General features: G+C 41.2%; 1 protein-coding gene across 2 annotated transcripts in view; it reads right to left on the bottom strand.

Annotated features, from left to right (window-relative positions):
• The window catches only part of HIPK1 (homeodomain interacting protein kinase 1), a 43,477-nt gene extending 41,835 nt beyond the window's left edge, over nucleotides 1-1,642 (bottom strand). Inside the window, exon 1 of one of the 2 annotated variants that reach the window (XM_044447615.1) lies at nucleotides 1,323-1,642. The gene's annotated coding sequence lies outside the window, so the exon portion shown is untranslated. The remainder of the gene's footprint in view (nucleotides 1-1,322) is intronic. The other variant, XM_044447608.1, reaches the window with a different exon arrangement.
• Nucleotides 1,643-13,368: the final 11,726 nt, after the last annotated feature.

Here is a 13,368-nt window from a genome sequence, read left to right as displayed (position 1 = left end):
GTTAATTCTACTTAAGATTTATGGGAGCTATATCAAAAACATTTGGAGGAAACCAGGTTGCCCACCACTGATACAGAATATGTCTGCCTTCCTAAAATCTGTGCACTTTACAGACAAACACAGTGGCTCAATGATTCCAGTGCCACCAGAAGATCTTTAAGTACATGTGCTATAGATCAACCAACACAGTATCTATTAATAATGAAAAACATTAAACTGCCCATTCACATGTCGTAATATCTACTCCAAGTAACATCAGTTGAGGATTTCAAGACTTAACTTGTCTTGATCAAAGACAATTTTTATAGCAGAAATTATTCTACAGAGACCAATCATTTCTACAATAGATGATTACAGACTTTTCATTTAATCTAGCAACAGACAGACAACTTATCTTTAGGTCCCTACAATTAATGCCAAAGCAGAATGTTGGGCTTTTCTCTGTACACAACACTTAAGACCTGCTTTGGTTAAAAGCACAATCACACTGTGGAAAGTTTGACAAGAGCATTTGCAGCAACAGAACACCATCATTAATACAACTTATTTGAATTTATCAACATAATCAAATGTAAACAAAGAGTTCTCTGCTGGGGCTACTGGCAAAGTCAACAGCAGTTCGAACTATCTCAGAGTTACTATATAATCTGAAAAACACTAAACGTTTTTAGCATTAAATGCCTCAAAGTGGGGAACTTGTTTGAGAGTGACAAGACTTTGTTTTGCCTTAAGTAACACACTAGCTTTGGTAAAAAGTTGGAGACCAGCTCAACAGGTATAGCAAAACTACCAGTAGCAGAAGCTCAGCCTTCTAAGAGCTTGTACGAAGACTTCTTTCAAAGTACTCCAATTTAAAATTGGAGCCGGTGGGGTGAGTTACTCAATTTTCCCAAGCCACTTCGAAACGGGACGCAGTTCCCAGAAGCAACGTAACAGATAGGAAAGAATTAGTAAAAATTCCACCCGCTCTCTCCCTCAACAAATGCGCTGTAGGGAAACCCACGACTGAACATGTCTCTTCAAGATTCAACTAACGGGGTTTGGGGGGAGGGGGAAGAAAGGTGTACTGCGATCTGGAGAAATACACTTTCCCCGAAAATTTGCCCATTATAACCGAGCCATTGCGGGGGCTATCAACGCACCAAGAACTGTCTGATGATGTTCACTTTTGTTGGCGATCTTCGGCCGTCGCCTCCCGATAAAGGCCTCACTGGCGGCCAGTGAACCGAAGAACCGTCTTGCTCAGCAGGGGCTGAAAGGGCCCCGCAACGGCCTGTCCCCTTCGATCCCACCCCAAGTTCGCCCTGAAGGACGGTACTTACTCGCCGCCGTTGGGGGTGTCTCAGCCACGGGCCGGGCCGGGAGATGCCTGCCGGGGGACGAGCGGGCGCATCCTAGTCCTGGAATACGGCGCCGGCAAGGGGGAGCGCGGCCGCCACGGCCCTCTCGAGCCGGCCAGCCCACGGGCAGCCCCCAGGCCGCTCAGCTGCCGTTTCCGCCAGGCTTTGACCGCCGTCGCCCGCCAGCGAGCCCGGCCCGGCCCCCACTTCCTTTCACGGTGGTGCCGCCGCCGCCGCGCCCTCGAGGGCCCCTCAGCTCAGCGCAGCTGCTCCCGCTCCGTTCCGCGCCCCTCGACCGAGCCAGGCTGAACCTGTCGAGCCCGGAACGCAAGCGACTCCTCACGCTTCAGTTTGATAGGCAGAAGCAGCCGAGGGCCGAAAGACAGATAGGGGAGGGCATGGAGGCCCACGTGACCAACGACCGCTGAAGCTCCGCTGATTCCGTGGAATCATCGAAGCTAGCCGCCATGATCAGCTAAATAGGCCGAATTACAGCAAACATTTTCTCCGCTAGTCGCAGCTACAAAACGTTTTTATGAAATGTGAATAAATGCTCTTGCCGCTATCAGCATCCCCATCTCTGGATCTCCCATCTGGTGAAAAGATACGATGCAAAATACGTTTTACAACCTCAGCCTCTGCTCTTTTACTGAGAGCGGAAAATCCTAGTGAATTCAATAGGACTCCCTCGTGGATGGTAACATGCGCGATGTGAGCTTTCTCTAGGATTAGCTACCTGCCGTCTCAAGGCTGGAGATGCGCCCGTCGTTCCGGGTCCAATGGTCCATGTGCGGCTGAGCAAGAGAGGAAAGATGGCAGCCTGACAGAGCGGGCAGAATTTGCGGGACGGCTTAGCAACCTAATCCTCAGGGATTCGGGCTTTCAGCACCCCAACTCTTTACCTAGGCTTCAGTCTTAAATGCCTGCACTCGGTGGGGCGGGGGGGACTGCACTCAATAGTCCACGGTTTAATTAGGTTTAAACAGGATCGGGTTGCGCGTCCGTTTCTTTGCCTAAGTTTCCAACATGCGGAATCTTAAAGATTAGCCTTCCCTTGTGCTTCACATGTCACGTAGCTTCCTTTTACATTTTATCCCAAGCAAGTAACTGAGGGATTCACTTACCTCTTTTCTTTTTTAACATGGTCATCGCCTCGCTGTGCCGAATGCTGGCCTGCGCATTCTAAGTTTTCACCTTCACGTAGGATCAATCATTCAGCGATTCAGTGAAGCAAAAGAAACCAGGGTCACACGTTTCTCTTTTCTGGATCTGCCAGACAGTGGAGAGCCTCCGATCAAAGCCGAAAAGAAGATCTGACCGTTCTCTGTTGAAGGCCTGAATTCCTGCCGGGGCAACAGGTATCCACTACAAACAAGCTCTTAGGATTCCTTCTAGAATTCTTTTCACCTTAAAACGGACAGCAAAGTATTTTATTGGAATGTTTCAACTCGATTAAATGCAACATTCTGATAAACGTATTAGCGGATTTCTTAACCTACACTCCGTTATTCCTCCTGCAATGTGTAACTATTGGTTTTAGCACCTTTAGGCACTGGGGTGGGAAAAGTTTACTGGCCCTTGAAATTCACGCAGTCTAATCAGTCCTCATTTAAGACACTTTCTTCTAGATCTGCCTTTGGAGGCAAATCTAGCCAGTTTTGTTACTGCCACAAGTAATTCTGAATGATATGATCCTTGTAAAGTGTTTTGTACCTTCAAGTTTTAAGCTTCCTTTTTTGTTAAGGCACCGAAAGTTAACATTTATTTACATTAATTATAAAAGCCAGATCTCCAGGAGCTGTAGGTGCACTGGGGAACCTTAGTAGTTAAGTAATTCTGTGTATCACAGTATTCCACACCCTTCAATATTAGGGTATTTCTACTTATCTGAGTAAGGGCTAGATTATCACCCTCATTGTACAAATGTGGTTTAAGATTAAAGAAATAAAGCCCCAAATTACTTTAGTGTGCACATATGGAATTGAAATTAACTTAGTTTTGGGTAGAAAGCCTCTCAGCCTCCATTATTACCTGTTTCACTTCTCTTTACAAAGCTAATGCCTATTTTAAGAATAAAACATTACTGGGCACTTGAAAGAAAGATACTTTGGAGGCTTTTCATGGGTTGCTGAGAAAATGTCCTCTAATATTTCTCATAAAAACCAAGCTGTCATGTAAATACAAATCCACTGTGATTAAGGGTCCTTATATTTGTGTATCTAGCTTAAAATAATAGTAGGTCCCATTTATAGTGGACTATATATCCATGCACTGGCACCAGCTAGAATTGAGAATGGTGGCCCATTAGCTGTTAACTCGTAGAATTTCTAGCTACTGGAGAAATCTGTAATGCCCTCTTCCCAGTTTAGAGAGAAACACTTCCCTGAAAACTTTTCAAAGTATTAATCAGCATTATTCTAATACCATACTTGACTGTCTGGAAACAGAAGAGGAACAACAAAAGATAAGGCAGGGTTTCTACATTTGTAGGGAATTTCCTAGGTGTGCAGAGGTATATAAATGTATGCATTAGGAAATTTTTTAAGGCTGCATCAAAAGCACCCTAATAAAGTGTGAATCTATGAGATTCTAGAACTGAGAATTGCATGGGGATAAACCTAAGCCCAGGAAAGATGTTAGACTAACTCATTGCACCATCTGGAGAACTTCCAGATTTTTTCAGACCTTGTGTTTCTGTCTCCCAGGAATGTTCTCCTACTCTTGGCTTATTTTATTGCTGGTCCTATTCACATAAGACAGTGATTTTTGCTTTCTTGGAGAACCTCCTAGGTATAGTGTTGGAATTTGTGTGTGTGAATCAAAAGGAAAATAAGTGTGAAACTGCAGCAAAACAGCTGGACCCTCCAGGATGTCACAGAAACAGGAAAAACAGAAGGGAAATGAAAGGAAATTTGTCTGCTCAAGCCCTTAAAGATGTATAGTAATATCTTAGAAACATTTCAATATAGCAGCACACAGCAAAATTAAGAGAAAAACTGTAAACAATACAGCAGGATATTTTGACAGAGAAGAGAAGGAAGTGGCTTTTTTCCTTTCCCACCCACCAAAATTTACCCTAAGCCCAAGAGCATAAAATGTTCAACTTTGAATCCCAAAATTTTCATATAGCATTAAAGAAGGTTTGCCCTTTTCCTGCGAGGCCTAAACTACACAAATAGGCTCAAATTCAGAATGCAAATACACTACAGTATTTTGTGTATAGTGTTACTAAACTAATAAATTCTTTTAGCAAGTGTATAGCTGTATTTAATAGGCTGAAATAATACTTAAAACAGTCCACCTTTAGGATATCCAGGTGGAGTCAGTCAGGCACAGAAATAGCTTAGTTACTGAAGCTTAAAAAGCAATTTCTCAGCCTGATTTTAGACTTAAAGTGTGGCAGCAGGTGGGGTGGAGAAAGAAGAATGTCTTCTGCTTCCTGTTTCCACACTTCTCTCTTTCATGCCTAAAGTAGAACTTTGATGTATTCCTTTGCTGTGAGATCTGAGTTGTTGTCACTTAAACCTAGGGACTGTCCTGTCATGATTATGGGGATTTTTTTACTAGGTTCTTCAGCCAGAGAAACAAAAAACCCTTGCCTAGGTGGCCACCATTGCTAGCTGTCCAAGTAGCTCTTGGAGGCAGCTGGCACTGCCTCCCCTCTGCCCCACTTTGATCAAGAGCTGTTTTGGGATTACCATGGCTTTTTTCCCCTTTACCATTTTTTGAGCCTCTAGGTGGTTGAGATGGTTCAAAAGTTCACACCCCTTTTTCTGGGGAAAAAGATGGGGTTCTGTTATGTTTTGACCTGAACATAGACAACCATATGCCCAGTCAAAAAGCACCCATTGCACTTTCAGAACCACCTTTTTAAAGGGACCCAAAGTTTTGACAAATGTGTTGTCACTCATTTTTCCCTAGAAAAGTGTTTGTGGGGGACTGGATGTTTGTACCTTTCAGAGAAGTGAGAGGCTTTAGAAGATGTGCAAATTGTACACCAGTGTAAAGGCTAGCTGGGTGATGGTGAGGGGGGAGGGGAGGATGAAGACCTTGCCAGGAAAGGTTAAGGGTTAATCCCAAAACACCTCATGCTTGCTTGTAAGTTCCTTCACATGTCTCATTTGTCTTGAAAGCTCATCTTTCTGAAGATGTTAAGAGGAGTTTCTTGTGGGCAGTGTCTAAAGTTGGACTCTGTTACATCTTTGCAGCAGGCACCCCCACGACTTTGTGCCAACCAAGGCTTCAGCTCTCCACAGTTATACAAGTATGGTTAAACATTTATTTTTCAGTGTTTTTGGCACTTTTTGTGAATTTTGTAAAGGTTCTAAGAGCCACAGACAGTCTCTCCATGGTGCTATTCAGAAACTTTGAAGTAGTTTTCAGCGGCTGTCAAAACCAAGCCAACTTTCTTGATTTTCCTCAACTGGAAAAAGGAAATGGAAGAAAGGCATAGCAAGCTTATTATGGCTTACAATTGCATGGCAGGGAGAGGGGAGACAAGTTAGTCCTAGGGGGTTCCCTGGGATAGCCACAGGAAGAGCAGTGCAAGGGAGAATGGATGTTATGCTGAGCCTCATCACCTGTTGGGTTTGTGGTTGTTTGGGCAACAACTCATCCACTCTGACTAATTGCCAGGGTGGGTTACTGTGATGTTCAAACATGCCCAATTGCCTCCATTTTCTTTTGGAGTTCATGCCTCTTTAATTGCTGCATGAAAGCCTGATATGCAAAGCTTTTCTAGCACAGTAGTAGAGGGGAAAGGGCATCTTTTGACAATGTCTTTGCAAAGATTTCTCCTCAACCCTTCTTGTTTCTTCTCTGCTCAGGAATTTCATATTTATTTGGATTTAAAACAGTGTATACATGTAAATAAATAAAATCAAAGGTCTTTTCTTTTCCTAAATCTTCTTAGCAGCAAAAGAATTCATGTCATATTCTTGTCTTGTGATAAAAGAATAGCTCCAATTTTCCCAAAGTGGGGCAAGAAAAGTCAAAAGGAACTGGATATTAGCTTTTTTTATTCTGCACTGTAGGCAGTGTTGCAGTGGTAAACTATAATGTGCGGAGGAGGGTGGCTGAGAAATAAACCCTGTATAAGAACCACACCTCTAGCTAGAATGTGGGGATTGCAAGGGTGGGGGGAACCCTGCTAGGGAAACTCCTAAACCATATCAGAATTCTCTGCTAAGTGTCATACAGACACAGACTCCTTCAACACAATGTACAGTGACTAAATACGTAGGCTTTTATGGCCATGATTTAAGACAATATTGGTAATAGCCCAACATCTTAGCTATCTAAAAATCCTACAGGCAAGGACAGAAATAAGAGAGTTTTGAAATAAGATCAGTTCTGTCTAGTCCAATAATATGTCTCAAGCAGAATGAACAGATCATGCTTCAAAGGAAGATGCAAGGCACCTTGCAAAATGCTAATGCAGTTATAAACATTTATTTGTTATTTTAGCTTTGGAAGGGGTCATTCTCATACATGGATTAAAGACTGTATATATGTCTGTCTACTATTTATTGTCAGACATTTTGAGTTCCCAAAGAGAAGCGTATTTTTTGCCCTTGTGCTTGCAAACACAAACCATAATTTCTCTTTCTCAAACCAGCTAAAACCAATATCATATTTGTAGGAACAATCATATATCACTGAACATATCATGAACAGTTTACATGTTCTGTTTGATTTCACTTTAATAAAAGCTTGAGTTGTCAAGATTTTGCAAAAATGTATTTCTTTCACATCTAGAAAACATTATTAGTAAGCAATATAGTACATATATTAATATTTTATTTGATATGATTACGATCTACCTTTCATTCTTCTTGAAACTTAAGGTAAAGTGGCAGTTTTTCATCCAGGTACTGTCAGATCTCCTTAATTACAGCAAAGTATCAGGATTATCTGTCGTAAACTATAGCACATGGATGCAGTGAATATTTCCCTGTTATTTATATATCATGAGATGACCCACATTCCAGATCTTGTGAGTAATTCAACATTATAGTCAACTTGGCCACAGAAGACATGATGTTCTTTGAAGTTAAAACTAAGCTTCTGTTTGTAGAAATATATATGTTTTGCAGAGGTATTTCTCAGTGATATAAAAAGGTAAGAATATTATGTGCATTCATGTGGGTGAAATTTCCATCCTAATCACTGGGATATTTCTGCCTGTATGCATAAAATTGGACTGAAGAGAGCTACAAAACCACAATTGAGTTAAATAGGTCAGATAATGAATAGCAACCTATTTGTGGCCTGGGAAGAGGCATAGACACACGTACACTCAGACCTGTTGCAGTAACACTGCAATTCTGTACACACTTACCTTGCAGTAAACCTCACTGTCTTCAATAGATCTTTATTTACTGGAAATAGTTATTTATTTCTGTACACCTTAATAGCCAAAGCTTTCTGAGCAGTCCACAGCCATGCAAAACACAAGTACAGCAATAAAAATAGATAATAATAATAATAAAATACGAAAATGATCAAATGCAGCATAAAATGTCCATAAGCAAACTTTAAAATAGTTTAAACAGTTGAAACAATTCAGTGAAACAATACCTGTTAAACTAGCTGACATGTTGCATCATATGCATGAGAGTCTTATCTGGTTCTGAAAAAAATGATAATGTTGGTGCCAGGTGGGCCTAACTGGGGACAATATTACATAATTGGGATGCCACCACTGTGATTCAAACCATGTAGGGCTTTATAGGTTAAAACTAGCACCTTGAATTGTGCTTAGAAGGTGCAGTGCAGTGACCAGTGCAGACTGGCAAAAATTGGTCTTACATGTTTGGACCTCCTGATCCCAGTTATTAGTGAAAAGTATACATAGGATTGCACTGTAAAGCTGTAATGTTATGCACAGTTACCTATAAGTTCCAGTAGGACTTACTTCTGCATAAATAAGAATATGATTGGTTGAAAGACAGATGAGACTATGACTCACAGAGTATGTGAAGGCTTCAAACTATTTTCTGTAGGGCAAATTCATTAAGTTAGTTGAATTATTACAGAGTCATATTACAAACAGGATCAACTTTGGGTGGGGGACGGATAGGAGTTCTACTATGGCAGGTAAGAGATAAGTAGAATTCTCCCTTTCCATAGTTACCTGTTCCTGATTTTCAGGTTGTCTTTCATAGTTGACTAATGCTTGTTTGTTGGTTAAATTGACCCTGAAGGAATGCCCATGATACCAAGGGTCACTAAATTTGTCTAATGGCCATTAAAATAATTTCAGTGACTGCCATATTTTTTTTTTATTTCAATTTATATCCTGCCTTTTTCCTACGAAGGGCTCAAGGCAGCTTACATCATTCTCCTCCTCCATCTTATCCCCACAACAACAACCCTGTGAGGTAGGTTGGGCTGAGAGTCTGTGACTGGCCCAAAGTCACCCAGTTGGCTCCATGGCTGAGAGGGGACTAGAACCCAGATCCTCTGAGTCCCAGTCCCATGCTCTTAACCACTACACCACGTTGGCTCTCATTAAAGATTAAATAGTAAAGGTTTTTTTCCTCTGATGCATTTCATATTCTGATACAAGGAAGAACACAGAATGGATAGAAACAGCACCTGTGACTTTCAAGTCTGTTCACCTGGTATTGATAGTAGAAGATAGTAATATACCAATATCAATGAACTTAAAGACGAATGGAGATATGCTAATGTCAGTGAACTTGCTACCTATGTCTTACATAAAGTTATTACATGTGTGTGGAACAAATGAATTTCCAGAAAGCAAAACAAATCAATTTTAGCCACAATGCCATGTAATGTTGCATTCATCAGTATGGTGTGATTACTGTGGGATTTGGGAGATGACTAGCAGCAGGAGCTGGGCATTCCAGTGTCAGTCAGTAAAGACAACTGCACATTCCTCTGTGTATACAATTACCCTAGCTTTCAGAGTATTTTCCCTTTCAGAGTTCTGACAAAACTCTCTGGGAACATGTTACAGAGATAGACAGCAAATGTGGTTCAGATGTTTTCTCGGGCATTTTGAGACTCCTTACACTTTCTTTCCTGACACTCCTCCCCACACATGTTAAAATATATGTGCTGAGAATAACAATAATCTGACCCTCCGCATTATCACTTACCCAACAGCAAGAACAAATATAATAATGCAATACAACACGATCAAGTAATCCTGCAACACTGAGAAAGCCACACACTCCCCTTCTTGGTCTCTAGTGATTTAAACATGTGAAGCAGAATTGACAAATAGGCAGACCTTATTTAGAGCCAGATCTAAATCTTTGCATTGATATCAGGGAGAGATTGTTGTTGTTTTTAAGGTTGCCTTTAATGTGTACTTCAGCTTTTTTTCCCCCAAGTCAAACAAATGGAACCAGATTTTTTGTCATACGTCTTATGTTGGCAGTCTTCACTTGGCAGTTGGCAGTTGTTGTGTATGATAGAACAACAACAACACTACACAGCAACTTCCTGTCCACGGCATGTCAATTTGATTTCAAGAAGTTTCATTTTACCTTCACTTCTACCCTCATTGTTCCAGAATAACTGGAAAACTGCATTGTCTGATTTGCAACCCCATTGCTCACAGAGTCCACACATGCAAGGAAAATTAGTTCTTTATTACCTTTATCATGGATTTTCTGGACAAAACTAATATACTGCTGCCTTTAACTGGATAAAATTGCATGAATCTGACAAATAAAAGCAACCCCTCTAGTTACTGCAGATTTCATTATAAAATAACCTGAAACTTGCATCTTGAAGCTAATCAAACGAAGTCAGACTGAACTCAGGGGCAGGATTAAGGGATTGCTATAAAACACCTCCCCCTTGCATTATGAATTATTCCTGGTTGTTTTTCTTCAAGTGTGGCAAAACTGCCCAGATAGCTTTGGCAATGGAGGTGGTCTATAAATGATGATGATAATAATTCCCTTGTTACCTACTCTGAATATAGACAGCTTCTTTTTGGATTTCCAAGGTATGTTGTGGTGTAAGATAACATTCCAGTGCCGAACATGGTTATTAAAATGTGCACTCCAATGGGACTTCCATATAAATCATTCAAAAATTCACTGAAGAGCTTTCAGACCAATAGAACATTGGAAGAAAGTTCCTTATGTACTTATATCTTCATTTTAGATTTCAAGTATTAGAATGGACAGTTATGACTTAAGAAATGACTGAATTAAGAAATGGTTTCAAAAATTATTTCTTTTCAAATCTCTGAACATTTGTTTGAGCACTGTTGAGTGAAACTGTTTTCCAGTGACTACAGAGCATTTCTGCATGGTTGTAGTGACTTAAAATCTTGAGAGTTGTCTTACTTAAGATTGTTTTGTGTGTGTGACAGTTTTTGGACCCCAAGGGAAGTATGAAGGGATTAGATTAATGTCAGTCCACACCTAGCACAAAATTATGTAGGAAATTCTGTAAACAACAGTTCAGATCATTTTGCTTGGCTGCAAGGTACAGGGAAGCATAGGTCTTCCTGTTGCACAATACTTATTTCAGCAGCAGGGAAATATGAAGCTCAATGACAGCAGGAAAAAACAGAAGCTTTATATTAGTGTCAATAGAACTCAAGTTTCAGTCGTGGTGCAGAGTTAGAAGATTGCTAGAATCATGTGTAGATTAGGATTTTGTTTGACTCCTCACTGAATGGCCCGAGGGGCACTGGCAACTCCCAATCACCTCAGGTGCTGCTCTCTTACTCTCTCTTACGTCTCTCAAGTTCATTCACTGACTGGGCTTGCATGCTAAGCCACAGTGTCTTATGAACAAGAGTAGGTTAATGTGTCAATCATATTCCCAATGGCTCACTTTCGGGATCTATTAGCACTCCCGCAAAAAAAGGGAGGGGAAATGAGAGTGTGGCTCCCAAGAACATCTTTTCTGCAAATCTGGATTTTGGTGGGTGCTTATGTACCTTTAGGTTACCTTCACTTGCAAAAGTGAGGACAGCTCATTGACACATGAGCACCTCCTCCAAAACCCAAAGATTCTACTGTGAATCCTTTTGAGGCAACATCCCTTTAAAATAAAGCAGAACTTTTTAAAAGGTTTTGCAAAGTATTACAAAGTTGATGACAGGGTTTTGCAAAGCCATAGTTTGTTCCATGTGAAGGTGGGTGAGGAAGAGAGGGCTGAAAAGGCATCCAGCAAAGTCTAGTGCGAGTGCTACTTCATCCAGGTGGGCAGGGGAAGAAGAGAAGCCCAGAAAAGTTACCCATAATTCTCGTGCCTAAACCCAAAGTGTGCTTGCTTGAAGATATTGAAGATTACTGCTTTGGCAGAATAGAACGACATTTTTAAAAGGTGATTTGTGTATTGTGTATTTGTGTAAGGAAAAGCCAGAGAGAGTCCTCTGGGAGTGTACAATCAAAAGAACATATACAGTTCATTCAGACATACAGGAAATACATGCAACAAGTAGGTCACCTCTGAAGGGGCTGTAAAGATGGAGTCTTTACAAGTTGCTTTTATAACCTATCAGTTACATACACAGTTTGGAGAAGGGTAGGGATTCACCTAGGCAGTTTCCTAGAGACACATAAGAGGAAAACAAGAGGACTGAATGGAATAAGACAACACAAGACAAAAAGAAGAACCTTCAGGACAGACAAAAATATGGTGCATGTGGAGTGCCAGTCTTGCAACATACAGTAGATCAGGATGTTAATTCAAAAGCTGTTCTTGCAGTGTCAGGCTTTTAGCAGCCAGATTATAGCAGAACTTTCACTCATTTTGTTCTGACAATATCATCCTAGAAATTTGCTATTGTTCATCTATGGTGCAAAATAATATTTTAGCGTGGGGCCAGGGCTTTGCCCTCATCCAGACCTAGCCTGTTTCTGTGCTTTTTAACAGAGGCTTAATCAGTAAAAATTAGTACATAATATTGAGAATTCCATGGAGCTAAATATGATTAATGTCCACAACTCAGTTAGCTACAGAATTGACAAAGCTCTTTGAATTATAAATCTTGCAATGTAAATGAGGAAAGGGGTGCAGGGAGAGACTGTAGAAGAGAATCATAGTTCTGAGTTTTTCAAGCTCCTAGAACCAGCCCCAAGAGAAGGTTGCAAATCATGGATAAAGAACAAATTTCAGAGGGCTAGCTATGCTAGTCTCTTGCATCAAAAGTCTTACAATAATTTAAGACACACTCCTGTCAATTGGCCTTAGTGATGAGAAGTCCTTGAACCCAGAAGTGTTGGTTCATCTAATGCAGAGCAGGAGAAGCAACATAAGTGATCTTTGGCTGCCCATCCTCCCATCCTGCAGATTTTGCTAGAAGGGCTATTTTGTATGTCTTAGGGAGGACACTTTGGAAGGTGAAGCAAGGAGGTAGGTTCTAGTCCACATTCAGCCATGAAATTCACTGGGTGACTTTGGCCCAGTCACTGTCCCTAAACTGGACCTATGTCACAGGATTGTTGTGAGGATGCAATGGAGAAGAGGAGGGTTACGTAAGTTTTGGGTTCCTTGATGAGAAAAAATAGAGAAAGTGTTGACCACTGACCAAGAAAAAGAGTCTGGCTAGCCTGCCACTGTGCCTGCAATAGCAGCTTGCTTTGCAGGATTCATTTGGTGAAACATTTCATGCCCCAAAATTATCAGTGGCTAATAACGGGCTATTAAGAACTGTGGGGAAGGCAGAAATTCAAGAAGTGACGTTTTTCCTGTGCTGATGAGGCAAACTGTAGAGGTCCTGCCTGTCCCACAACTCTTAATATAGGAACACTGTGGGGTGAGGGGGTGGGTTAATAGCTGGAGAATTCTCCATATACTTTGCTTTTGTTAGGAAAACTAACTTTCATTGAGCTTTCAAAGGAGACTGTGGATGGCCTTGGTAGAAATATGAACAGGAAGTGCCATTTGCACTGATACAAGGATGGCGGCTGTGTGGAGAGCTCAGTATTGACAGCTTGGTAGGAGGGGCTGGCCTTGCTACTTTATATCAAGGATGCTGTTTTAAAAGTAAGGTGTATTGCACTCAGCCAAATCATTTTATCCTCCC

Source organism: Varanus komodoensis, unplaced genomic scaffold, assembly GCF_004798865.1.
Source record: "Varanus komodoensis strain SLA01 unplaced genomic scaffold, ASM479886v1 scaffold1, whole genome shotgun sequence".
NCBI classification, from domain to species: Eukaryota; Metazoa; Chordata; class Lepidosauria; order Squamata; family Varanidae; genus Varanus; species Varanus komodoensis.
The sequence above is the reverse complement of the archived record's forward strand: the minus strand, read 5'-3'. Positions and strand labels throughout refer to the sequence as shown.